Source organism: Macaca mulatta, chromosome 16 (assembly GCF_049350105.2).
Source record: "Macaca mulatta isolate MMU2019108-1 chromosome 16, T2T-MMU8v2.0, whole genome shotgun sequence".
In the NCBI taxonomy this organism is placed as follows: Eukaryota; Metazoa; Chordata; class Mammalia; order Primates; family Cercopithecidae; genus Macaca; species Macaca mulatta.
In genome coordinates, this window is record NC_133421.1 from 1519951 (window position 1) to 1546349 (window position 26399).

Consider the following 26399-nt stretch of genomic DNA (forward strand, 5'->3'; position numbering starts at 1 on the left):
ATGGGCTTGTTAAATGCTTACTTTTTTTTTTTAAATTTATTATTATTATACTTTAAGTTCTAGGGTACATGTGCATAACGTGCAGGTTTGTTACATATGTATACTTGTGCCTTGTTGGTGTGCTGCACCCATCAACTCGTCAGCACCCATCAACTCGCCATTTACATCGGGTATAACTCCCAATGCAATCCCTCCCCCCTCCCCCCTCCCCATGATAGGCCCCGGTGTGTGATGTTCCCCTTCCCGAGTCCAAGTGATCTCATTGTTCAGTTCCCACCTATGAGTGAGAACATGTGGTGTTTGGTTTTCTCTTCTTGTGATAGTTTGCTAAGAAGGATGGTTTCCAGCTGCATCCATGTCCCTACAAAGGACACAAACTCATCCTTTTTGATGGCTGCATAGTATTCCATGGTGTATATGTGCCACATTTTCTTAATCCAGTCTGTCACTGATGGACATTTGGGTTGATTCCAAGTCTTTGCTATTGTGAATAGTGCCGCAATAAACATACGTGTGCATGTGTCTTTATAGCAGCATAATTTATAATCCTTTGGGTATATACCCAGTAATGGGATGGCTGGGTCATATGGTACATCTAGTTCTAGATCCTTGAGGAATCGCCATACTGTTTTCCATAATGGTTGAACTGGTTTACAATCCCACCAACAGTATAAAAGTGTTCCTATTTCTCCACATCCTCTCCAGCACCTGTTGTTTCCTGACTTTTTAATGATCGCCATTCTAACTGGTGTGAGATGGTATCTCATTGTGGTTTTGATTTGCATTTCTCTGATGGCCAGTGATGATGAGCATTTTTTCATGTGTCTGTTGGCTGTATGAATGTCTTCTTTTGAGAAATGTCTGTTCATATCCTTTGCCCACTTTTTGATGGGGTTGTTTGTTTTTTTCTTGTAAATTTGTTTGAGTTCTTTGTAGGTTCTGGATATTAGCCCTTTGTCAGATGAGTAGATTGCAAAAATTTTCTCCCATTCTGTAGGTTGCCTGTTCACTCTGATGGTAGTTTCTTTTGCTGTGCAGAAGCTCTTTAGTTTAATGAGATCCCGTTTGTCAATTTTGGCTTTTGCTGCCGTTGCTTTTGGTGTTTTAGACATGAAATCTTTGCCCATGCCTATGTCCTGAATGGTACTACCTAGGTTTTCCTCTAGGATTTTTATGGTACTAGGTCTAACATTTAAGTCTCTAATCCATCTTGAATTAATTTTCATATGAAAAAACTGCTTTAAAGTTCATATGGAACCAAAAAAGAGCCCGCATCTCCAAGACAATCCTAAGTCAAAAGAACAAAGCTGGAGGCATCACGCTACCTGACTTCAAACTATACTACAAGGCTACAGTAACCAAAACAGCATGGTACTGGTACCAAAACAGAGATATAGACCAATGGAACAGAACAGAGTCCTCAGAAATAATACCACACATCTACAGCCATCTGATCTTTGACAAACCTGAGAGAAACAAGAAATGGGGAAAGGATTCCCTATTTAATAAATGGTGCTGGGAAAATTGGCTAGCCATAAGTAGAAAGCTGAAACTGGATCCTTTCCTTACTCCTTATACGAAAATTAAATGCTTACGTTAATGTTTATTTTTAAAAATGTTATCTGTGACCTTTCAGCTTTTCATAGCACTTCTCGTGTGAATATTTTAAAAAGGCCCTTTAGTCGTGGGGGAGAAGGAGGTTATCCCTTTCAGCAGAGGGAGATGGAAGAACAGGCCCTGGTGGGTCTGAGCACAGGCAGTCACCCCAGCCTTGGTGCTTGCTTAGGTCTGTTCTCCGTTCACCGTAGCCGCATCCACTCTCATTGTCAGCTTAAAAATAAGCTTTTTCCTCTTTCTAATCGGAACAGTTAGTTTGTTAACCGTCACATTAAGGTATCGAGAATGATGGCTTTCAGGCCTCAGATATGACACAAGTAATAAATGCAGCTGACCCTGAACAACATGGGTTTTGAGCTTCGAAGGATCACTTATGTTAATTTTTTTTCCAACCAAACCCTTACTGAAAAAACCTGGCTTTGTGGAGGGCCGACGTTTCCTACATGTGCTTCCATAGGGTGGCCGTGGGGTCCTGTGGATACGTAGATTTGGGTAAACTCGGGGCGTGTTCTGGAATCCATGTCCCTGTGTATACAGAGGGACAACTGCAGCTTTTTAGAAGTTTGTGTCCTGCCTTGTCCTAAAAAGGTTCCAAGGTGGATGCAAAATTATTTCATTCCTTTGGTTTTCTTGGTGGGATATTGATGTTTATTCTTCAGTGTCTAATATCCTGAGTGAACAGAGTTACCGCTTCAGGAACAAAGCCAGTCTGGAAACACATATTGAGATATCCACCTTTTCTTCATGGTTTCACAAAAGGCCATGATCATATTTTATTCAGTTGAACTGTAGGAAACTGCCAATATTTGCTGTTTTTGGCCTACAAAATGGCAAGTTCGTACGATATTAAAAACAAAGGCTTCCTGGATGGGGAAAATAGGAATCGGTAAGAACCTGAAGTTCTCTGTCATGGCCTCTGAGTCACAGGTAAATAAACCTGCGTGAGGGGGAGTTGACTGTACAGTATTTTCCTTCTGTTTTGATACTGTCAGAAAACGGTCAGTTCCAATGTGTTGGGTCCCTTTGCCTCAGCTTTGCTGCAGAAGGGACTTGCCATTATACCTCTTGTTCCCAGTGCCCAGGAGGCTGATGCCACATAGAAGACCTGCAGGTCGGTGGATGTGAAACAGGCATCGGACACGCTGTGCACCTTGGGACGCATCTGAGAAGTGTGTGCTTGCAGCAGATCTGAGGTGAGGGCGTGTTCCATCTCCTCTCCCTTCTCTGGCTTTGCAGGCCTTTGAAGTTGGTCCTGGAAAGTGAAATTAGTTAATGCTGATTTAAGCTCCAGGTCAAAGCCTGGGGGCCGAAGAGACCCGCCCTTCACGAGGGGTGTGAAGCATTGGGCCCTCCCATCAGGAGGCAGCAGGGACTCGAGAAAGCCCCACATGCCCTCCAGTTCCCTTATGTTGAAATTTTTTGTACTCGGCCATGCCGGGTCATTTTGGGAGGTGAGTAGGGGATTCACATGGGGGTGTGCAGTATTCTTAGGTGTCAGGTGCGAGAGTTGAATTTGCAGAAGCTGTGCAGATAGGAAAGGGCCTGGCAGGGAGTGCTGTTTACACGGAGCCGATTTAACGCGAGGTCTGTGCTCTACCTGGGTCCGTGTCTGACTGCTGTCTCCCAGTCTGCAACAGGACGTTGACGTGACTTGGCGCCATCGTCCCACTCTGTGTAGATGTCTGAGGATCTGTGCGCAGCTGCTCTGTGAGAATGCGTTGTGATAATGAACTGAGAAACAGTGAACAAACCCTGAATTGGTTAGCACTGGTTCCACGGCCACTTCTGCTGTGGTTGGAGTCATTCATAATAAAGTGTGCTGGACTCCTATGCAGAGCTCTGAATTTCAGAGGCCCTTTAACTTGGCAGCTAACCAGTCGCTTCCTTCAGAAGACATTTGAGTCCCCTTTACCTACCAGGGTGACCCTGGGAGTTTGAAGATGAGTGAGACAAGCCCTCTGTGTCTTGTGGATTTTACTGTCCAGAGGGGAGACAGATGTGGATGGTGAAGGAGGCCCTATCAGAGGTCAGTGCATGTCAGTTTTGTTTCTTCAGCACTTGCTGTGTTCAGGCGGTGCCCCGGGCCATGTGCAGAGCATCTGGGGACCCTGCCCATGGCATCCCAGGCACAGCTAGCATCTGCGCCATCTTCATACTTGGCCTGAGTTTTGGGGAAGTACCGAGGATGGCTTCTGCCTTTGCTGGAGAGAGTTGGAAGTCAGGGCAGCCCTCCACAAGGAGATGATCGCCAGCTGATTCCTCAAGAAAGAGAGGTGGTCCCCACATGGGTAGAGCAGGGCAGCATGTACAGACCTGGGTGTGGGTCTGGGGCATGTGCATCTGAGTGGGGTCTGCTGGGAGACAGCAGGGGTGAGGTGTGAAGGCAGTTGGAATTTACAGGATAAATTATCACTAAGGCGATGCCTGGAAAACATAAAATGGGGACTCTCTGGGGGTAAACGTGGACTTAGGGTGACCCTGGGCGTGGGTGTTTTCAGGCTCTGAAGGCAGAGATTTAGGAAATTGGGGCAGAGCTGAGCCCCAGACGAGGATGAAGACCACCCTTGGGATGTTGAATGAGACAGGGGTGGAAACCCAGTGAATGTCATGGGGGGTCAGTCCAGCAGGCAGGCAGCAGAGGAGACCGGTGTCCTCAAAGGCCCCTTGGGCCTACCTCTCAAAGTGCTGGGATGACAGGCATGAGCCACTGCTCCCTGCTGATACTTTTAAAATTTCTAAGCTACTCTCTCTCATACCCACTCCCGTATTTTTTTTAAAAAACCAGGTTTATGGCTATATTTTTTCCAAGGGAACCAAACAGTTACCTGTTTGAAGTACAAATAACACCGTGTTTAAAAACCGAAAATGCCACTTTGCATAGAAGTTTCCAAATACCCAGTTGGTTTGAGCCTTGCATTGCAGTGTCACTACCTGCTCTTAAATTTCTACCCGATGTATAGATAGCGAGACAGGGACGGCTCGTACATCTTCAGGTTTCAGTTCTACTACCTTGGGCTATATTTTCATTTATTTTGGCACAACTGTGGGTGTGGCAAGCAATGCCAGGGTATTTATTTTGAAGCGTTTCCAATAACAGTTGGGAAGATTTTCACATTTTTAGAATTTTCATAGTAATAGTTATAATTGACAAAGAATTTAAAATTGTGTAGTCATTATTTTGCTTTTTTCTAGATGTGCCCCGAAACAGGGTTGCTAACTATCATTCTACATCACAGGATTAATAACAGTACCCTTTTGGAGCAGATGCCTGTAATCAAGGAATTCTGCCTAGTCAGTTCACTTTAAGCGTGTTTAAAAGGTTGTCTTTATCCTAGTTGGCACCTGTGGCTATAGTTTGCTTTCACTGCTGAAGAATATTCCACGATGGAAGCCGTAATTCATCTGTTTTTCATATCGGTGGACATTTGGATTATTTTGGGAGGGTGTGTATGTCTATTCAGCCTTCATTTTTTCAGGATTTTTTGTAGAAGATAATGTAACAGTGTAACATCCTCTGCTAGAGAGCCAACACGAACCCTGATTACAGCCACACAGACTCTCACACAGACTCTCAGGCCTTGTTACCAACACACAGAACCATTTTCTTAAGTTGAAACACAGTAGCAGAACCTGAAGCCATGTGAACGGTTCCTCCGATCTTACACTTGGAATTCACTTTTTATTACTATGTCTGCTAATTAGGAAGCATATCAATTATACAGAAATCTGAGAATGTAAAATTATACGTTTATAACAGAAAAAACCTTATTTAATAGCCCAGAACACATGGCTATGTTTTTCCCTCATGCCCCACCACTGTTTTCTTTGCTTGAAATGGGAAATGACACTTGAATGCGGTTTTCTAGCGACTGTTAGCCTGGCATAGTTCTTCAGAGACAGAGGATGTAAAGCACATGGAGAATTTCTGTTTGTGGAATGTGATTTCCCGGTCGCCTCATTCAGGCTGTCGCCGCCTTCCCCTCTGGCCGCCTGCATCGTGGGACGTCTGAGAAGGTCCCTGTTTCATCCTCTGGAAATTCTGAAAAGGAAGGAGAGGAGGGTGTGCAGGGTGTGGTGCATTTGTGTTGGTCTTCCAGCTTTTATTTGGAGTCTCCGCTACCTTGGTTCCTGCCTTTATGTCCCTAGCTCGTGGCTTCATCCTTGTGTCTAACTCACAGGCAGACAGATGGAAAGGGAAGTTGTATTCAGCCAACAGCTTGATCTTATTCTCAAGGCTTAAATCGACTGGGTATTTGGAGACTTCTGTGCAAATGGGCATTTTTGGTTTTTAAACACCGTGTCTTATTTGTACTTGAAATGGGGTAACTGGTTCTCTTGGAAAAAATATAGGCATAAAGCTGGTTCTTAAAAAAAAAAAAAAAAAAAAAAAAGGGAGTGGGTGTGAGAGAGCGGCTTAGAAATTACACCAGTAATGGTCGCGAGTGGTGGCTTATGCCTGTAATTCCAGCACTTTGAGAGAAGGAGGCAGGTGGATCCCCTGAGGTTAGGAGTTCGAGACCAGACTGGTGAACATGGTGAAACCCCGTCTGTACTGAAAAGATGAAAATTAGCCGGGCATGGTGGCAGGCACCTGTAATCCCAGCTACTTGGGAGGCTGAGGCAGGAGAATCACTTGTACCCGGGAGGCAGAGGTTGCAGGGAGCCAAGATCGCACCACTGCACTCCACCCTGGGCGACAGAGCAGAAACACCATCTCAAAATAGAAAAAAACCAAAAAACTAAACAAAACAAAAACCCGGTAATGAAAACCTGATTGCATCATCTGTGATGGAGATGGCGGATTATTTCATTTTTAGTGACAGGATGAATTGGATATGTTTGCAGTATTGATTTGACAAGGGAAATGGTGAGAACCAAATGTGCCGCCCAGCTTGGGCCTCGCCGTTGGCAGAAGACCGTGGCGGGCAACAGACTGGAGACTCGGAGACCGAGGGGAGAATTCTCATGCCTTGACGCTGGTGCAGTGTGTGCTTCTGGACTCCTGCTGGAGGGAGCTGCCCCTTTGCCTTGCAGGCTTTGGTGCAGTGGAGACCTTAGGACCTGCCCCTCCTGGCACACCTGTGGGTGTGGCGAGCAGTGCCAGGGCTGAAGCACAGGTGCTGAGCCCGGAACGTGGGACGGGAGAGGCTGCACACGCCGGCAGGAGTCTTCTCCAGCAGCCGGGGGTTTCCGCAAGGGGGCGGGGCGTTGGTTTTCCTCCTTGAATTTGGGTGGAGAGGGTGTCCTGGGGTGCTGTCTGCACTTGTGTTGCTCTGAGGTCAAGTTGTGGCCCCGAGTCCCTGTCCCTCTGCAAAGTGAGGGTTTGCCCATTTTCAGGTCAGATTTCCCTTGGGTCCGGGTCTCTAGGAGTGGGGCGCATTCCAAGGGGGCGTGAGCACGGTGGACGCCCGTGGGCCTCTTCCTCTCCCCTCAGCTCCTGGGCTGTGTGTGAAGAGCTGCCCAGCGGAATCACCCTCCTGCCTGGTGTTTCATTCACCAGAAATCGTTCTCACTGTGGACTCTTGAGTCAAATGTAATCCAGGAATGGAACGTGCTGTTGCTGGATGCCACACACAGCATCAGGAGCTTAGTTGGGGATTATATGATCTTACCCCACACCTTAAAAGTAAAGACTGTAGTTGTCAGGCGTCTGAGCCCAAGCCAAGCCATCGCGTCCCCTGTGACTTGCACGTATATACGCCCAGATGGCCTGAAGTAACTGAAGAATCACAAAAGTGCAAATGCCCTGCCTGGACTTAACTGATAACATTCTACCAGAAATAAGTGAAAATGGCCAGTCCTTGCCTTAAGCGATGATTTTTGTGTGTGTGTGTGAAATTCTTTTTCCAGGCTCATCCTGGCTCAAAAAGCTCCCCCACTGAGCACCTTGTGACCCCCACTCCTGCCCGCCAGAGAACAACCCCCATTTGACTGTAATATTCCTTTACCTAACCAAATCCTATAAAACGGCCCCACACTTAGCTCCCTTCGCTGACTCTTTGGACTCAGCCCGCCTGCACCCAGGTTAAATAAACAGCCATGTTGCGCTCACAAACCCTGTTTGGTGGTCTCTTCACATGGATGTGCATGACAATAGTTAAGGGGATATTGAAGTCTTTGGCAGCTCCAAGAGCCTTTTCAGTTTGTGTCGGGCCATTGTAGGCAGAAGGAAATACTTGCTTAGAGACTCTTACAGAAATGTTCGGTGCAGTGCCATTAACTCATGGAATAAATGTGTAACTTTCCATGGCAGACCTCTGGAAAGAGATGCTCTTTGAGTGCACCCTGGCCTGCTCGCTACAAGAATCGGCCGTGTCACCCCGCTTTCCGTGGGCCTGCAGGTGTGCGTGGTCCATTGCCCTGCACTGTGGCCATGGAAGGGAAGATGATCTGGAATGCTGGCGACAGTTATCGGTGCGTGTTGATGTGTGCTGCTTTCTACAGGGGAGAACATTTCTGTTTAATAAACATCTCATCTCGATGATGACTGCAAGATATTTGAGTCTCATTCAATAGTGTTTCTGGGTTCCTTCTGTTTTTATCTGCTTTCTAGCACTAGGCAAGTGAAGACATGGAAAGTAAAAACCCATCGAACTTGTAGAGACATGGTGTTGTGGAGGAGCAGACTGTAGCCTCTGGCTCTGTTTAAAGATTGTAGTAAACCTCTTACCTGGCACGGTCAGGGTGTAAATTATCTTGTTTAATCGGAATGTGTATGAGTCAAAGCTGGCGCCTGCATTGTGGATGAAATACCAGATTTTAAGGGAACATGTCAATGTGCTGTAAGATACCAACAAAGTTCCTCACTGAGGTTCTGCGCGGGTTCGGAGCAGCTGGGCCTTAGGTCACCAGGGTCGTCTCTGGGAGCAGATGCTCAGTGTGGGCATTAGTCACTTAGCCTTTCCAGAGCCGAGGAGCAGCTCTCTGTGGTGGTTTTTGGAACCTGTATTTTGAGTCAGTTTGTCCCACTTGACTCGAAGTTGCCGCGCGATTTCAGACCTTTGCCTCCACCGTGCGCTCGTTTTCTTGTCCCCTGATAACTGCCTCGGTTGCCCCGGCCTGACATTTGAGCCTCGTCGTTCATGGACACAGGTTCCGTGGTGGGGCAAATGCCGCGACTCCGGCTTGCACAGTTCTGTGACTCTCACCATGGCTTATCACATCACTCCCGGGATCTCCCGTTTAGAGGAAGAGTGTCCCTTTCCTGCAGGCCCTGTGTGGTGTGGAAACCACCCCTACCTACCTTTCTCCTGTTTGAACTGTACCGTGAAGCTATTTCTGTTCTAGTCAACCGTCAGAATTTAAGGAACAGTGATTTATGTAACTTATCACACGCTTCTGAGCAATTCTTTATGAATTTCATTCTGTTGTGAAATTATTGCAGTTTTCATGGCTATGCTGGTCTCATGTTGTGGCCCTTGAAATGAATTCCCTTCCCCATTGTGTGTTAAGGTTGTGCCTGGGAGCTGTTGAGGCCTCACCTCTGCTTAGGGCAGTGGCTTTGCTCTCCTGACAACAGGAAGAATCTTATTTAGAGCACTTCTAATGTAGTTTTTGCTTCCAGACAGAGTTACTTTTTTTCACAGAGACAGCCACTAAAGTCATAAATTATGCTGAGGATGCACACACACGGGTCAGCTGACAGAGTGGAGTCTAGAACAGATCCAAAGATGCAAAAGCAGTTCAGTGGAATTTGAGTCTTTTCAACAAATGGTGCTGGAATTATGGGACAGCCATATGCAAAAGAGTGAAAACAGGGAGAAATTCCTGTATGAAAATTAAGGTGGATCATAGCCCTGAATGTAAAATACCAAACTACAAAACCTGCAGAACAAAGGGAAATTGTGGAGACCTAGGGTGAGAGCTCTTAGCCATACCATGATCCATAATCAAGGAAGAAAACAAGTAGGTAAGACTCATCAAAATTAAACTTCTAATATAAAAGACACCCCTAGGGAATTGAAGAGACACATTTTCGATAGATGGGGAGAAGATGTCTACGAACCATGCAGCCGGCAAAGGACTCGTATCCAGAATGCACAGGACTCCCACGGCTCATGACAGAGAACAAACCACCTGACTTAAAAGCGGAAGAGACCTGAACAGATGCTTCGCTGAGAAGGACGGGAGGATGGCCCGAAAGCATCTGAAATGACCTTCAGCGTGACTGGTTGCACCCAGATGTGCACCGAAGCCGCAGTGAATTTGTTCACACCCCTGCTGGAGCGCCTGACTAAGGTCTTCCGACAGCCCCAGGTGCTGGTGAGGACCGGCAGTCGGGACTCCTGTGCGATGCTGGGGTTCAGCACGGTGCAGACAGCTTGGCGGTTTCTTACAAAACTGAACTCACACAAACGTGGGTCCCAGTGACCCCAATCCTGGGTATTTACCCTAGAGAAACAGAATCTGATGTTTAAGAAAAACTGTGCCCAGATGTTAATAGCGCTGTCTATAGTTGTCCAAAACAGGTTACAATGTGCCACAGCCATATGTGGAATAATAAATACCCAGCAGCCCCGAGGCCTGGCTGTTGATCACAGGACACCCTGGGTGCACCTCCAAGCACGATGCCCAGGAAATTGTGATTTTGCGAGTGTTTTGCCACAACGCTCGCAAAAGATAGACCCGAGTCATGGGAGGACACGGAGAGGGTGGTTGCTGAGAATGGGAGGGTATGCTTATGAGGCCCCGTGAGTGGGTTTGGGGCTGTTGGACTGTTCTGCTTGTGTGATGATGATTATGGGAATATTTGTGCCGAAATTCACAGAACTGAACACTGTCCACTTTACAGTAATTTTTAAAAAGTGGTAATATGCTCATTTTCGGTACTGTTTTTAATGGAAGATGGAGTTTGCAGATGATTTGTCAGGGCAAGCCTGTCTCAAGAGTTTGTAGACGATTCGTTAGGGGCCTATCTCAGGGCCGTTGGGTTGGGTTGGGTTGGGTTGGGTTGGGTTGGGTTGGGTTGAGTTGAGTTGGAAAAGCCTTCTCTGTTGTGGGCAGTAGTACGGGGCGTGGAAAGGATATTGCCAAGGAAACATGTAGAATCCTTTGAGGAAACGTGTATTTCTAACTTGCCATAAGATAGAATTGGAAATTGTAATGGTTTTGTTTTCTAGAGTCTTGGTAGAATAGGGAAGACAGTGTAATAAAAGCTAATTTTGAAATGAAGAATTTTAAAGATTTTCAACAGCAATTGCTCTAGGAAGTCACCCTGGAAATGTTTTTAAAGATGTTCAATAGCAATAGCTCTTGGAAGAGTCACCCTGGAGTTGCTTCTTGAGCATTGGTTTCCTGGCTGTATCTTCCAACTTTCATTTTTAAGTTTTGCTGTGAGTTGGGGATGTGTGGGAATAGCCATCCCAGCCCTGCAGGGGGGTGCATGTGCCCCGAGGCCTGAGGCACTGTTTCAACCTAGCTTGCAACATGGGGACTCTTGTCAGTGGCTGGAGTAAGAGTACCAGCCTGGCAGGCTGGGGGGAGCCCCAGGGTGGTCTGGGCACTGTCCTCCCTGCCTGCAGGATGGCAGCTGGAGGAGCTCGAAGGCTGCCTGCCTCGTGGCTGTCAGCGCAGCAGCCCCTCCTGGCCCTGGAGCAATCTTTGGGTCCATGAGTCTCTGCACCAGGACTTGCCTCCTGGGACCTCCGCCACTGTCCTGAGGGCCCTGGTGCCACTTTCCCGGTGGGACCCAAGCCTCAGGCAGCTGCGACCCCAGATTCGGTTGCTTTCCCTGCCGTCTCATTGCAGCACGAGTGCTCATCTCACTCAATGTAGAACCTCAGGTTCCTTCAAGATCCCCAGAGATGGAATCTCCCAATTTAACAAGATAGTTGGTGACAAGATTTGAGCGGCACTGATTTAACTCAGCTTCCAGAGTTTAAGTTCCCAAGACACAGTCCTGCTCCTTCCCTGGCCTCATCCTGTGTGGCTGGTGTGGATGCGGGGTTTCCGGAGGGTGGGGCTGTGGCAGGTCAGCAGCCAGGGGGATGGCTCATTATTGATCGCTCAATGCCTTGAGGATAACTAGGATTAATGACCTTTATAGGGCTGTAGGTTTGGAGTATATATATATGTGTGTGTATATATATACATATTTAAACGAGGTGGACACGGTTATCACTGCATTTTTCTGACATGAAACTTGGAGAGCAGAGGGTTTAGGAAACTCCTGAAGCCGCACTGTCAGCGGGACTCGGGCGGTCTGGCCTTAGACCCTGCACTGTTTGCCCCTCACCACGCTGTCAGCAGATCCGGGTGGTCTGGCCTTAGAACTCACGCTGGTCGCCCCTCCCTGCCACGTTGTGGGGTTTTTCCTGCTTCTGGGCAGCATTTGATAGCTTGTGAAACAAGACCAAGACTTACTATGAGTGGATTTGCCATTATCTGAGATCCAGAACGTTTCCTGGACCTGGCGTTGCCGATGTCACGTAAGGGAAGGTAAAAACATTTTCATTGTGGTCACTGGGGCTCCGGAAATGGTATTTTTCCCAGTGAAAGTTTACTCATAAAAATCTATTAACTCAATACTATGTGAACAGGAAGAAATGTGTTGGGCTCTAGTTAAATGTCTCAGAGCCACAGAAGTAAATGAGGGCACCTTCCGAGCACAGCCTCCCGGAAGAGACCAAGGACGTTTGTCTGGAGGGTTTGCCATGAAGCAGGACTTGGGCAGGGCTGGTCTGCCTAGGGAGGCCTCTGCCATGATGTAGGTTAGTTGAAGTAGTTGACGGGTGGTGGCTTGAGGTCGGTGGTCCCCGAGGAAGCCCCTAGCAAGGCCGGTTTCCGTGGGATGGAAAACTGCCGTTCAGTGGCTGTAATCTTGGCTTCACGGGTCTGACATACAATCCTGCCCTCGGATACTTGGATCCCAGCCAGGGCAGATGGCCCTGAAAGGACATTCGGACTGTGATGGCTGCACCCATTCTCAGCATCTGTAGGGTCTCCTATGTATGTCTGTGTTTCCATTTTCTTTTAGCACAATTTCTCCCAGTGAAGTCGTGAGAAATAGAAGGAAAGGTGGAATGAAGATGTGATTGAGGAAAGTGTGGTGTGGTCTTCGACCTTATTTTGCCTTGGTTGGTGCTCAAGAACTCCACCTGACCTCAGAGCTGAGCGTTTCTGCCAGGAAGTCCTGCCTTTTATCCTACCTCGAGGCCTGTTGAGACACTCCAAGAAGCTTCGTTAACAAATTGCCTTTTCCTTTTACAGCAGTTGGATATATTTGCAGCAAAACAAAGGAATAACCCCCCAATATGGTGATGAAATGCATTTAAGTATAGATAGCATTCAGTCTTGAAGGGCCTGAGATTTTAATCATCTTTGGGTCATGTAACAAGTGGTGTTGGTGATTAAAATCTCCTGACAGCTTTGTTCTGCCACGTTCCTCAGTTTTGAATGATGATCTTCCTGGTGTTGTACCTTGGGAGGGGCGTTTGTGTCAGTAGAGAGCAGAGTGGTGGTTCCCAGAGGCTGCGAAAGGACAGAGGTGAGGCCCCTGAAGGACACTGGTCTTCCTGGTTTAGGGGTTTGGGGCTCAGCCACCTTCCTGTGTCCGTGTAAATTATACCCAGGATCATTTTCACTCGCCCCACTTTAGTTGAGTATTGGAGCTTCAGGATATGTGTGCCCACGTCACCTGGGCCGTGATCCTGGAGTTGGGTGAGACTGATTCCCGGGTTTATAGAATTACTCTGGGATTATTGAAAACAGAAGCACTTAAGGCATTCATAATGCTATTTCCTGAACGTAATTTATGTTCAGTTCTTCAGAAACATTTATCTGAGGAAGCATCTATAATTTTTGTTTTCTGCCACTCAGTGCTAGAAAGAATTGTGCAACACTCAAGTGAGTGGCATTATTCCTCTCCCTCCACCATGCAAGCAAGATTAAAGGTACCTCTGGCTCCCCTCAATCTTCTCATCTGCAGGGTGCCTGGCGTGGCAGTGTGCTGCCTTCCGTCTTCTTTTTGGGGAGAATTAGTTGTGTTTGTGTGTGCTGCTCAGCTCAGCCTCGTGCAGTTGTGTGGATGAGGAGCTTGGATGCTAGGTGACCCTCCCAGGCCTGCCTCCCACCTCCCTAGGCCTTGTTCTAAACTGACAGATAAACAGTGTGTTTTGGAAGAGGACAGCAGCAGGGCAGGAGAGAGTTTGTTCAGACTTTCTCCTTGCACTGACGTTTGAGCCTTCATCCAGCCTGGGCACTTTTACAGAGCTGCGTTTGTGTGTTGCAAACCATTCCCTCCCAGTAACCGTGCTTTCAGAGGTTTGGAAATGTGACTTAACTCATCTTCAATTTAAAGCATACTATCAAATTTTAGTGTTGAAACTGATGTATTTTATGGCCTTTATTTGATTTCTCTTGATTTTTTTTCCCATATGAGACAGGGCATCTTAAGGGAGACAGCCTGGTGTTGGCCGCCTTTCCTAAGGATGGAAGTGAATTCTGAAAGCCCTTTATGTAGGCAGCGAAGGCCTCTTTTATTTTGGCCTAGTCAGGTATATAATTCTTTTTCTCTTTGGTTTTTTTGAGACAGGCAAAAAAACCTTTTTGTTGCCCAGGCAGTGGTGTGAGCACAGCTTACTACAGCCTCAACCTCCCAGGCTCAAGTGATCTTCCTGCCTCAGGCACATGTTCCATGTGTCCCCATGCCTGACTTAGTTTTGTATTTTTTGTAGAGATGGAGTTTTGCAATGTTGCCCAGGCTGGACTTGAACTCCTGGACTTAAGCAGTCCAGCTGTCTCAGCCACCCAAAGTACTGAGATCACAGGCATGAGCCACCGTGCCTGGCCAAGTGTGTTTCTAATTTCAAAATTAAGAGGACACCCATCCAGTTAATTACATCTCTATTGGAACATGCTGCTTATAGTGCATTAGGAAAAATCATCCAGAACTTGGAAAAGGAGCTGGACAGACACAGCCCTTCGAGGTTGTCCGATGAACCCCTGGGGTCTTTAACTATCTGGAGGGATGTACCATGTCAGACTCACTGTTGTCGACCGGCTGAAGCCCAGGTTTCATGAGGTTATGTGTCAGCTTGTAGTACTTTCTCTGGCAGAGATGCGAGTGACTTCTGCTCAGTGACAGGCTCATCTCAGGGACTTCATGGCCTGAGGGACGGCAGCCTGTTTGAGCTGATCGAGCAATCTCGCGCTACCCTTATTTTCTGAAACGCCTATGAGTGACTTCTCACACGGTCTTTGAAGCGGCTTCATGCCCGCGCTCCTTGGTAATGATCGAATGCTTTTTTTGACCCCTCATCCCTTTCTTTGGGGTGTTCCAGTCTCAGTTCTCATGATGTGTTCTGCTTCTGCAGGAATTTCTGAAGCTGCTGACTGTAGAAAGCACTGAGGAGGCTGTGCTCCCACCCCTGTGAGCCTTCCAGGCATCATCCTCTCCCCTTGGTGAGGCAGCGTCCATGACACACCGAGGAGGCTGTGCTCCTGTCCCCCGTGAGCTTTCCAGGCATCCTCGTCTCCCCTCCAGGAGGACAGGAGGAACCTTTCAAACCCTTCTTAAACTTGTTTTCATGTCTTTGTTTTAACAGTTTTCTTTGCATCGTCTCCCTTATCCAGAAGTGAGGGTGAACGCTGAGTTATTCACGGGAGTCAAGAAACCACACGCAGCCCAAAGTGACGTTTGTTTCCCTGAAATGATTTGTGTGTGTTCACCTTAAAATGCAACTCAGTAAAACAGGTGTGTTTTGAGGAATGACTTTAAATTACGTAGGTAAAAATGTGACAGTTAAATTTCATCATCTGTGTGGGTGTCCACAACCCCCTTCTGTGATTGCGTGTGAGTTTGTGACTTGTGGTTATTTTTGAAGAAAGAAAATCTGTTGTTGAGGACTTCAGATGGTGTGCTGGGATTGTGTAGGGTGGACATCGGGGGCTTCAGTATGTGGCTTCCTTGAAGAGGTTCAAATTAAGGCTGAGAGTCCCTACTCCAAAATGCTCCAAAACCTGAAACATTCTGAGCTTCCTCATGACACTCGAAGGAAATGCTCTTTAGAGCACTTTGGATTTCAGGCTGGGGATGGTCAACTGGAAAGTGAAATATTGCAAGACCCTTCTGGCCCCAGGAGCTTGGATAAGGACATGGAGGGGGCCTGTGCCAGGTATCCCTGGAGTGCAAGGCAGCCTGGGCTCTCTGAACTGGTTTTTTGTAGGAGCCACAGAAGGGAAAAGAGGGTCAAAGTGGCCACGCCTGGCTCCTGAGAAGGCTGGACCAGAAGGAGGTGGATGCGCGGAGGACAGCAGTTGAGTCCCCAGCGTCCGGGACTCCTGTCCCTGGTGGAGTTGAGAGCCTCCTCTAGTTGTGGCCTCTCCGCTGTCAGCAGCCACTGAGGCCTGAAGGGAGAGGGGGCTGAGGAGAGGAGGAAGGATAGGCCTGCTTCTGGAGAGGGCCAGCATCGGCCTGTGCTAGCCTCGTTTGTTACTCCTGCGTCCAGTGTGCACGGCCGTGCCTCGTGGTGTAGCGGTTCCCGGGATGCACAGCGCTCTTGTCTGCAGTAACGTCTTTGTCTCCGACCCTTGGAGGCAAGTTACCTTTTTCTCCAGTGAAAAGAGGTAGAAAATCTTACAGAAATGCATTTGCTCTAATGTCTGTTTTCCGATAAGACATGGTCGCTTAGGCTAAATCTTTGTGAGGTCAAGACAGGAGGATCACTTGAGGCCAAGGGGTTGAAGACCAGCCTGGACATCATAGCAAGACCCCATCTGTATAACAGAAGTTAGCTGAGTGTGGTGGTGCGTGCCTGTGGTCCCTGGTACTCTGGAGGCTGAGGTGGGAAGATCACTTAAGGCTACAGTGAGCTGCTATTGCTCCACTGTACTCCAATCTTGGCGACAGAGCCAAGACCCTGTCTCAGAAAGAAAAGTTAAAAAAAATCCAGAAATGTCATTTTCTTTTAAAATCATCCCAAAAGAAAAATCGTTTTTTTCTAAGAATGTAAAGGGTAACTGATACGATTCTTTCCTTGCATTGTTTCTCCTTTTCGAATATTTACAGTAGTCCGTCCACATCGTCTCTCATCTCATTACAAAGCAGCAGGTGTCTTTGAGGTTAGTGGTGTCTCTCTGTCTCGCACCTTGGAGAACAGCCAGCATGAAACCTCTTACCACGATCGTGCACATCGTTTGTAGTCCCAATTAAAATCCTCTCCACAGACGCCTGTGCTGCTTATTATAGCAGAACTTTGGTTGTGCTGAAATGTGCGTTCAGCTAATGGTTTTAAGTTCATATCTGAGATGATGCTGTATAATTCCTGAAGCATATGGGATCAGTAATGATTGAAGATAATTCTGGCTGGTGTCATTTGGAGGATATTTTTCACTTCAAGTTAAAACTTCCTTCGCGATAGTCATTTTGGGATTCATTTAACTATGTGCTTTATTTCATAGCTCAAATTTTCATTAGTCATTTCATACCATAGGATTTTGAAAGCAGATTTGGCAAAACCTTTCTAACAAAATGTTTGCTTATGATGTCCCAAGGAACAGCACTCAGAATTGCTGGTAACTGTGGTACATTTTAAGGCTGATGATAGAAGTCACTTGAATGGTAAGGGCTGCTTTGTGAGGCAGATGGGGTTTGAATCCCGACCCTCCTGATATGCAAGCCCTGACCGTGGCCTTCTCTCCTCTCCCCTGGGAGATGGGAAGGTGCCAGCATCTACCTCACAGGCCGTCCTGAGAACCTGGGACTAAGGGCTTGTGTTCCTCTTGCAGGTGGCACAGACGTGGGGGCTTGACGATACACACACTGCAGGCTGCCAGTGTCAGGGTAATCCAGTTTTAGTCATAAAGGTGGGATTTGCTTTGCTCCCCTGCAGACCAGGTGCGGTGCTGCTGTTGTAGCAGGTGTGTGGATCCTCTTGGGTGGTCCTCAGGTGGACAAGGAGTCACCGATTCGGATTCCCAGTGTTAGATGTGAGGGGACCATGGACCTCATGTGTTCAGAGGGGAGGAGTAAAAAGCTTCCCTTGTATTTCCAGAACTGTCTATCCCAGGAATGCCAAACCACTGGCTTTCACCTGACGCTGTCGTAGGTGACACTGTCTGGAAATGAGGACTCATGTTCCGCATACTTGAGCCAGTACCCGTCTCCCTCCAGGGCCGTGGCCCAGCCCTCCTCATTTCGCTGGGTTGCCAGCCTGGGGATCTGTAAGCCCAGTGACGTCTCCGGTCTCGGCCCCCGCTCCCCCTGGGGACAGGAGGTGGCTTCAGGAGGCTGGTGATGAATGCCTGAATGAAGCCGACTTGTGACTGCAGTTCTGTCTAAGGGCCTCCCCGCGTGTTAGATGTCAGTAAATGACACCTGTGTGTGGATCTCATGTGATGAGAGAAACAGTGGGGGAAACCAAAGCTTGTGGAGTCTACAGGTTCTGAACTTGGAGGTGTGTGCACCTGTGTACTTGGTGAGGGGTGTGACGTCCGGAATGAGTGTGCACGTGTGTCACGTTTGTGCGTGTGTGGTTGAGTGTATTTAGCAGGTGTGGGTGGAGTGAGCATGTTCATGTGTGTCGTATGTATTTGAGGGTGTGTGTGGAGTGTGTACACGCATCATATTTGGTGAGTGTATTTGAGGGTGTGTATGGAGTACATACATGCGTTTGCGTGTATACTATTGGGTGAAGCGGTGGCATGTGTGGAGTAAACATGCACACGTGTATGCTGTGTGTGGGGTTTCTAAGTGGTCCTCCCCTGAGCCTGCTCCTGGGCCCTGCTGTCCTGGCAGCTTTACAGTTTGGTGCGTGTTTGATTCCGGAAGATTCTGGAACCAAATTCTGAAGCTGTGATCACAAACTTGCAGCCCTGGAGGACGCTGGCCCGTGGAGCCGGCACGAGGGTCTCTGTGCTGGCCTCTCCCTGGGCTCTGTCCACAGAAGAGCATGTCCGATGATTGAGCTGTGCGGGTCTGTGGCTCCCCAGCCTCGAGTCAGCCCTCGGTTCTGTCCCACCTCTGTTTTTCTTGCTGAGGGGCTCCGGGAAGTGGTGCCTGGGATGGCGTTTTCACCCTGGGGTTGCTTCGCCAGCTGCCCAGGTGCTGGCTGCCTGAGACCTGCTGCCGTCCTGGGTGGACGGGGCTGTCGCGGGGACATCCCTGAGCACCCGCGGGAAGGCAGGTTTAGGAAGTGCCAGAGGTGAGTGGCTTCCTCTCACACTTGATTTTCTGGAAAGTTCTGGGTCTCCTGTTTTTCCCTAAGGGAAGTTAGAAACTGAGTTTCTCTTGAGGGGAACGTCTTTGCAGAGTCTGCTGTTTGAATGTTCCCCAGGTGTGGAATACTCGGGGCCATATGTGTTTGGGAACATCCGTGTCCTGAGCGAATTCAGTAAGGAATGGAGAGAGGCCTCCTATCAGCTTGGCCTCTGTTTCCAGCTTGTTGAGGGTTGACGGCTGCTGGTATCCCAGGGAGAGTTAAACACTGGGCGGTGTGGGATGGGAATGTTTGCTCTGACAAGGACAGTGGGAAAGCATCTAAACAAACGTCGCTGTTCTCCGGGCTCCTCGGGGTCGAGCTTGTTTTGTGGTGTTGAGGGAAAGCTACCCTTGTTCCTGTTCCTCACCATTTGAAAGGTGTCCAGGACACGTTCCTCTGGAGAGGTGATGTGCGTGAGTTGGGGGTCAGGTCGCAGGCTCCGAGGTTATTTGGGACCTGTCAACTGATTTCCTGAACACACAAGTGCTTGGTAAAGATGTTCCTGATTAGCTAAAACATTTCAAGAGGACGTGATAGCTGGTGGTTGTTTAAAGACTATCACAATTTTCCTGTTACTTTTTAAATGCCTGTTGAATAAGGGAGGATTCACGTATTTTTATTTTCCTGTCTGCATACTTGATATTTTGTTTTTTGTTTTTCATGTGGGTGTGCAGTTAACAGGATTTAGAAACAGTCTCAGTCCTGGGGAGACTTCAGGGCCGCCTCAGTCAGTGCTGAAGGGAGGCAGGGATTTGGGGGCTGCTACCTCCACAGGAAGGGACACCAAGGGCCAGAGGTAAGCAATCTCAGTGAGGTCACAAAGACGGGCACACCCAGCACCCTGGCCCATGTGCCTCTCCTTCACCTTTGTCTCTGCTCAAAGCTGCTCTCCTGGGTCATCACTGGTGATCTCTAGGTGCGTGCTTGCTTCTTGCAGAAGTGGTGTCTGGCTGTGGTCAGTGTGGGCCCTCAGGACTTCCCTGTTTTTGGCTCACATCAATATTGGGCAGTGGTGTATGTTTGCTTTGGAGTGGTAGATCCGGTGGATTTTGGCTTTGCCAACTCATTTAATACCTGTTCTCCTAGGTGCTGGGACCCTCTCCTAAGCCGCCTGTTCTCCTAGGTGCTGGAGCCCTATCATAAGCCGCATGTTCTCCTAGGTGTTGTGACCCTATCATTAGCTGTGTGTTCTGCTAGGCGCTGGGACCCTATCGTAAACTGCTTGTGAGAGATCTCGGAGGTGCTCCTTATGAGGATCCGCTGCCTGACCTGAGGTGGAACAGTTGCAATTCAAAACCACCCCCCAGAAAAATTGTCTTCCATGAAACCCATCCCTGGTGCCTAAAAGGCTGGGGGACAGCTGGCCTAACGCGGGCTAAGATGTCAGTAGATTTTTGGACTTGGGCGACAGTTGAAGAGGATTAGATTTTGAAAGGTGGGGTTTGAAGGCTTCTAAAGGGCAGGTTTTCATCTCCAGTGGGGCCTGGCCAGAACTGGGTAGAACTGACCCAGAAGCTGACAACTAGTCAGGCTGGCTCACTGCCTGTGTCCTGTGTGTGCAGCCTTGCTGTTTATTCAATTGTCTGGTGGTGGTGTGGATTCCATCCACAGCCTCAGAGTAGTGGAACCCATTACTTCAAGGCTGACCTTATTTAACTTTATCAAAAAGACATGAAAATCATTTAGTATAAATCTTCCAGATACCTGTATCCTTTCTTTTCCCAGAGGCTTTTAAGTATTGCAACTTAAAAATCTTCAAAAATAACTTGAAAGGAAAACCTCTAAATATATTTTTGATGAGCACCCTTGAGAGCTTTAATATGTGAAGTAAATTCCCTTGACTTTTGTATTCCTAGAAACTCGTTCATGTTTGCAGATGACTTTGTATTTTGTCAACTGGTTGGCCACTGTGGTGACCATCAACACCTGCCGTGTATCATTTAGAAAGTTGGATGTGGATGTATTCACTTTTCAGACACACAAACACATGGGCTGTTTGTTTTTGGTTTTGATTTTTTTGGTTTTTTTTCTCCCCCCAGCTGAATTCAAGAAAGGGAAACAAGCAGACAGAGTAAGTACCAGAAAGCGTCTAAGTGGCTGGGTGGGGGATCCTACTATGGTGTTGGATTGTGTTCTGCCAGACATCGCTCCTCGAAAAGCTGACCCTGAAACGGCTGGCATTGCCCTCACCCTGGGACATTCGTCTGTCTCACCAGAAAATGAAGAATCTGCCAGAGTACTGTGAGTCAAATTCAGTCAGAACTCGATTAACTAAGAGGCTTTGTCTCAAAGGCCAAAACATGAGGACACATTTTTAATTTTTAAGGAGTGCTTCATTGTGAGTCAGTTCTGATGTGTACTGCATTAGGAAACCTCTGAACTTCCACGGTCAGGCCCAGAACTCTGAGGGAAAGTGGTTGTGCCCTTCCCACTGTTTTTGTCACTAGCTGTATTGATTTCCTTAAAACCCTTTTTATATGAGTTCTATTATAGTTTGAAAAAAATTCACTGAGGTAGAACTGGAAGCGTTTGCGCCATGTTAATACTCATGACCCGTTCTGGGTCTCGGTGTATGCGTACTGTATAAATGTACATGTGTGTATGTGGTGTACGCATACTACGTGTATTTCCACTGCATGTATTTACAGTGTATAGGTATGTACACTACATTTGTGTCCTACACACGTGCATGCTGTAGGCATGCATGTACATGTGTATATGTGTGTATCTACGGGGATGATTATATGCACACTAGTTGGACACCTATCTGTTCTACATGTGTACATACATGCATGTATTTAATGCCACATACATACCTGTGTACGTGCACCATGTGGGTATGTGCACATTATTTCTGCAGATGTATATATACATATGTGCACACAAGCATGCATGTACACTATGCACACTGAATAAACTTCTGGATATGTACACAATAATACGTATACATGCTGCATATGTACGTACACTATTGCATATGTGTATACGTTTTATACATTAGTGTACTGATGTACATTGTATACATGTGCATATGTGTACCCTGCACATGTGTATGCATGCTGTAGTGCACCTACGTACATTGGATAAGAATGTATGTTATATGCTTGTGTATACATATAGCAAATAGCATACCTGTGTACATACGGATGTGCATGTGTATGCCATATGCATGTACATACAGGTTATAGTATACCTGTGTACACTGTATGCATATAGACGTGTGTGCATGCTCTGCATGTACATACATGTTAGCATACCTATGTACATTTGCTATATGGATGTGTGTATGCTCTATGCTTGTACACTCGTAGTGAACTTGTTTGTACACTATATATATTTGGATGTGTGTACACTCTATGCATGTACCCTACATGGATCTGGATGTGTGTGCACTCTGTACGCACGTAGTGCACTCATGTACACTCCACGTATTCGGATGTGTGTACGCTCTATGCAGGTACACGTGTTACAGTGTGCCATATACGTACATTATGTGGATGTAAATGTGTGTGTGCGCTCTATGGCACCAGGAATAGGGCTCCCGCAGGGATCCAAGAACGCACCATCTCGCTGGCACCGGAGCGTGTAGGATGAAAACAGTTGTTTGTTACAACCTAGTTGAAATTTGGCAGGTTACTCTACCCTTTGCAACGATTTAGGAACAGTCACTTCATTGATGTGTGTGTTCCTGAAATCATAAACAGCTCTGTGAGGTGTGCCTCATCCCCAGACGAGAGAGGGAACCGAAACAACAATGACTCGGTCACTTAAGTGAGGTAGAACTAACAGAGCAGCTGTCTAGCTTTCTGTATTATAACTTTGTCAGCAGCTCAATGAGAAATCGGCACTCATCAGGAAATGTGTCCACTTTCTACTGTTCTTTATTCGTGGCGTATTAACTGCCTCGTGTTATTCCTCACGATGTAGCAAAATCCCTCCTAGAGCTGTGAATATAAACAGTTCATGACAAATGTAGTATCTTCTTTGTAACATTGAAAACGATATGTAAGTTCATCTTCAGATATTGTTTGGAAGGATGAGAAGGAAGATGTTTAGGACAAAAGAATAGAGAGCTTTCAAGTAAACAGGGAAAATAAGGACTTTGTGCAAAATATTTCCAAATTTGGAATTTGAGAATACTAAATCTCACATCTAAGATCATAGGTAGTTTTTTTTTTTTGGGGGGGGGTTAAAATTAGTACTTGGTTTTCCATGCCTTTGGGAATTTCAGTCCTGATGGAGGATTGCAAGAATAATCTGATTTTTCAGAACAGAAGGGCAGTCTGTCTCAAAGGTAAATTCCAGGTTGTACCATAGAGAAATAGAAATTGCTGTCAACTTTCTGTAAGGTTCTTCAGTTCTTTCCTCTTCTGTGGTTAAAAAAACTATCTCTGGGTTTAGTCTCAGCCAAGTTCCTCTTATGAGGTTGCCTTACATTTCGCACAGCTGTTGAGAGTCTTCATCATTCGTAGTTAACTTGTTAAAAGCAAAACCTTGTACTAGTTAGATCTGGGCACCTTGAAGGCAGGGGTTTGTTTTATATTTTTAATAAGCAGCAGGGTGATGGCAGGGCTAGGGCCCTTCATCCCATCATGCATTCCTCTGAGCTTTCAGAGCTCTCACTGCATGCTGAGTGGTGTTGGCTGTTTAGGGTTTAAATAGGAAGACGAGGCTCTGCGACTTGGGACGCTCTTACTACCTTCATAGAGAGCTTGGTGACAGTTTAGCATGACAGTTTGTGCCCCTGCTGTGTATACTTTGTTACGGCCTCACAGAAAGGGTATTGATTTAAACGTGACTAATTTCTTCATGTTTATTTTTGCCTTTATTCCTAGTTACAGTCCTGATAATTTTTCTTCCTTTAAAATCTTGCTAATGGCTAGTGAATTAGTGATAAACTATATTTACGTGTTCTCTAAATCTAGCGATTTAATTGGAGGTCATTCTTCTTGCACCATGTGTCAGTGCTATGTCAGGATGGCTCAGTTTTACATTGTCAAAGGATTAACTAGAGCAGGATGCAGCCTTACTGGAAATTGCTCGTTTGTGAAATACAGGCACTTTATTTTTTGTTATACTCGAGGTGTGTTCAAATGTAAACATTTTGAGCCGTGTTAGAAGGATATACAAGATTGTAAAGAAGAAAGCAGCAACTTGATCAAGTACTAGCTAATGAATTTTATGTTTTAAGTATATGGACTGTGGACCTTGGCAATCAGTTCTCATCTTGACCTTTTATTGTTTTATTAGAATCTTGCTCTGTCACCCAGGCTGGAAGGGTGGAGCCCAGGAGTACAATCTCCATTCACTGCAACCTCTACGTCACAGGTTCAAGCGATTCTTATGCCTCAGCCTCCCTAGTAGCTGGGGTTACAGGGTGTGTGCCACCATGTCTGGATAAATTATTTTTAGTAGAGATGGGGTTTTGCCATGTTGGCCAAGCTGGTCTGCAACTCCTGACCTCAAGTGATCCACCCACCTCAGCTTCCCAAAGTGCTGGGATTACAGGTCTGAGCCACCATCGCTGGCCTGACCTTCTGTTCTAATATTGGTTATTCAGTCTCGATGATAGCACCTGGTTGTATTAACTTGGGGTAGAAAGCACAATTGCAATGAATCTGGTTGTGTATATACGTGCTGACTTAGCGTTCATGGCAGCACTGTGAGGTGGGCATTGTTCCTGAAGGAAGGCCGATGGGCAAGTCGGGGCTTAGATACGGGACTTGTGGGCAATCACTGCTGTCCCATGGCTGAGATCAGGCCTGTCTGTCGCCTGTACCCTGAACTCTGAACACACAAACGAGCAACTGTCAAGAGTCGGTGCTCGAGTGTGATGTGGCCTGTGGTGTTTGCCTCGCAGCGCTGCTTTGGCTCGGGGCAACAGGGCAACAGCTCCCTCCCTCGTTCGGCTGCCTGGGAGTCCCAGGAGAACCCACTGATACCGTTTATAAATGCCGGACATCGAGCGTTCTCCTTGGTACCAGCACATCTGGAATTGGACAGCTCGGTTAGATTCTCGGCCAGCAAACCTGTACAAGAGTGTGTGAACTCTGCGTTTGCTTCGCCCGGACAAAGGTGAATTCGTGGTCACTACTGGATGGCAACAGGTGTGGCCTCAGGAGCAGCACGGAGACAGGCACCCGGGTGCAGGAAGAGCATCTGCAAGAGGGGGTGGGGAAGGTGACAGACGCACGTGCGAGTTTAGCTGTTACCGTGGATGGGGGGTGGTTGGGTAAGACCAGATTTTCTCATTGTTGCCCCTTTCTGAAAAAGACCCTGAATTGACTTCTCTGTGGCTCCTCGCGCCTCCTTTCAGGTTGGAGGAGACTGCTCTCCTGGCTCAGGCCCTGCTTGCGGCATCACGGAAGCTGCTGTTGCTTGCCCTGCCCTCCCTGTGACGTCCTCTGTGCTGTTGTCCGGGAACAGTTCTGCCGAGCAAGCTTGGACTCTGCTCCCTTCTGCTCTTGGATTTCGTGTCTGGAAAGCTTGTGTTCTTTCCTGATTTTTGATGATGCTGAGCTATGTTTTTGCAAGGATCACGCGTGCCTATAGCAGGGAGAAGCCCCTTTGCAATTTTAGCATCTTGACGCTCTCAAGCAGAGCTTGCTATCGAAGTTGACAGCCTCCTGTGTTTTTGTTTTGGCAGAAACTGAATTTCAGTCCTAGGACAGCTTCAGCACACTTGATCCTAGCTCTTCTCTCTCACTGCTCCCCTCGTGTGTGGCAGAAATCATATGCCCTGAAGTTTACCAGTCCCTTCATTTGAAAATCAGTTAGTGTATGTGATCCTCATGAGAATTTTACTTTTTATAAAAGCAATCGCAAAGACTGGGTTTTGCGAAACCAGTGTTTTATGTGTATATTAATTGCACTCACAATAAGCTTTGTCTTCTAAATATTTCATGTTTCAGATTAGCCCTGGAATCATGCCCTGGAGTAGTTTTGCTATTCCGCTTTTATTTTTGGCTAAGGTAAAGTTGAGAACATTGTGATATTAGATATAGTGAGTCCTTTTAGTTTCTTCTATGTCTGTTTTCCTTTAAGCCAGAACCAGCAGACTGATAGCAGTTTGTGAGCACCTGGCATCTCCCAGGCCTTTCCTGGGTCTTCCCTCCGCTGTCTTGTGGACAGGGCAGTCATTGGTGGAAGATGAACTTGAGAATCTGTGTGTGGAATTAAGTAAATGTCATAGCTCTCTTCTGTGACAAACTGAATGACATTAAGCCCAGTAAATTGTAACAGCAGACTTTGCACATACAAAGCATTGAACACCAGGAAGGTAACCAGGCTGCGATGCTTCTGGTCCTGCACAAGACCTCCGGTATCACAGCGCATTTAACATACTGGCAGCATTGAGTGTTTGAAAATGTTGTGTATGTACCATGTCCGTGATTTTCGAGGGCCTGGATAAACACCTCTGGTTATCGCAATCTTTATCAATGGGAGCTTAAGGTTAGTACTGGGGCAGACTGTGTTTTAAAGAATTAAGGTGTCTCGAGTATGTTTCAGTTTTCCCATGAAGAAGAAACATGTCAGCTGTTCTTTCCTGGACTGTGGCTATCACAGTGCCCCACCACGGTCGGT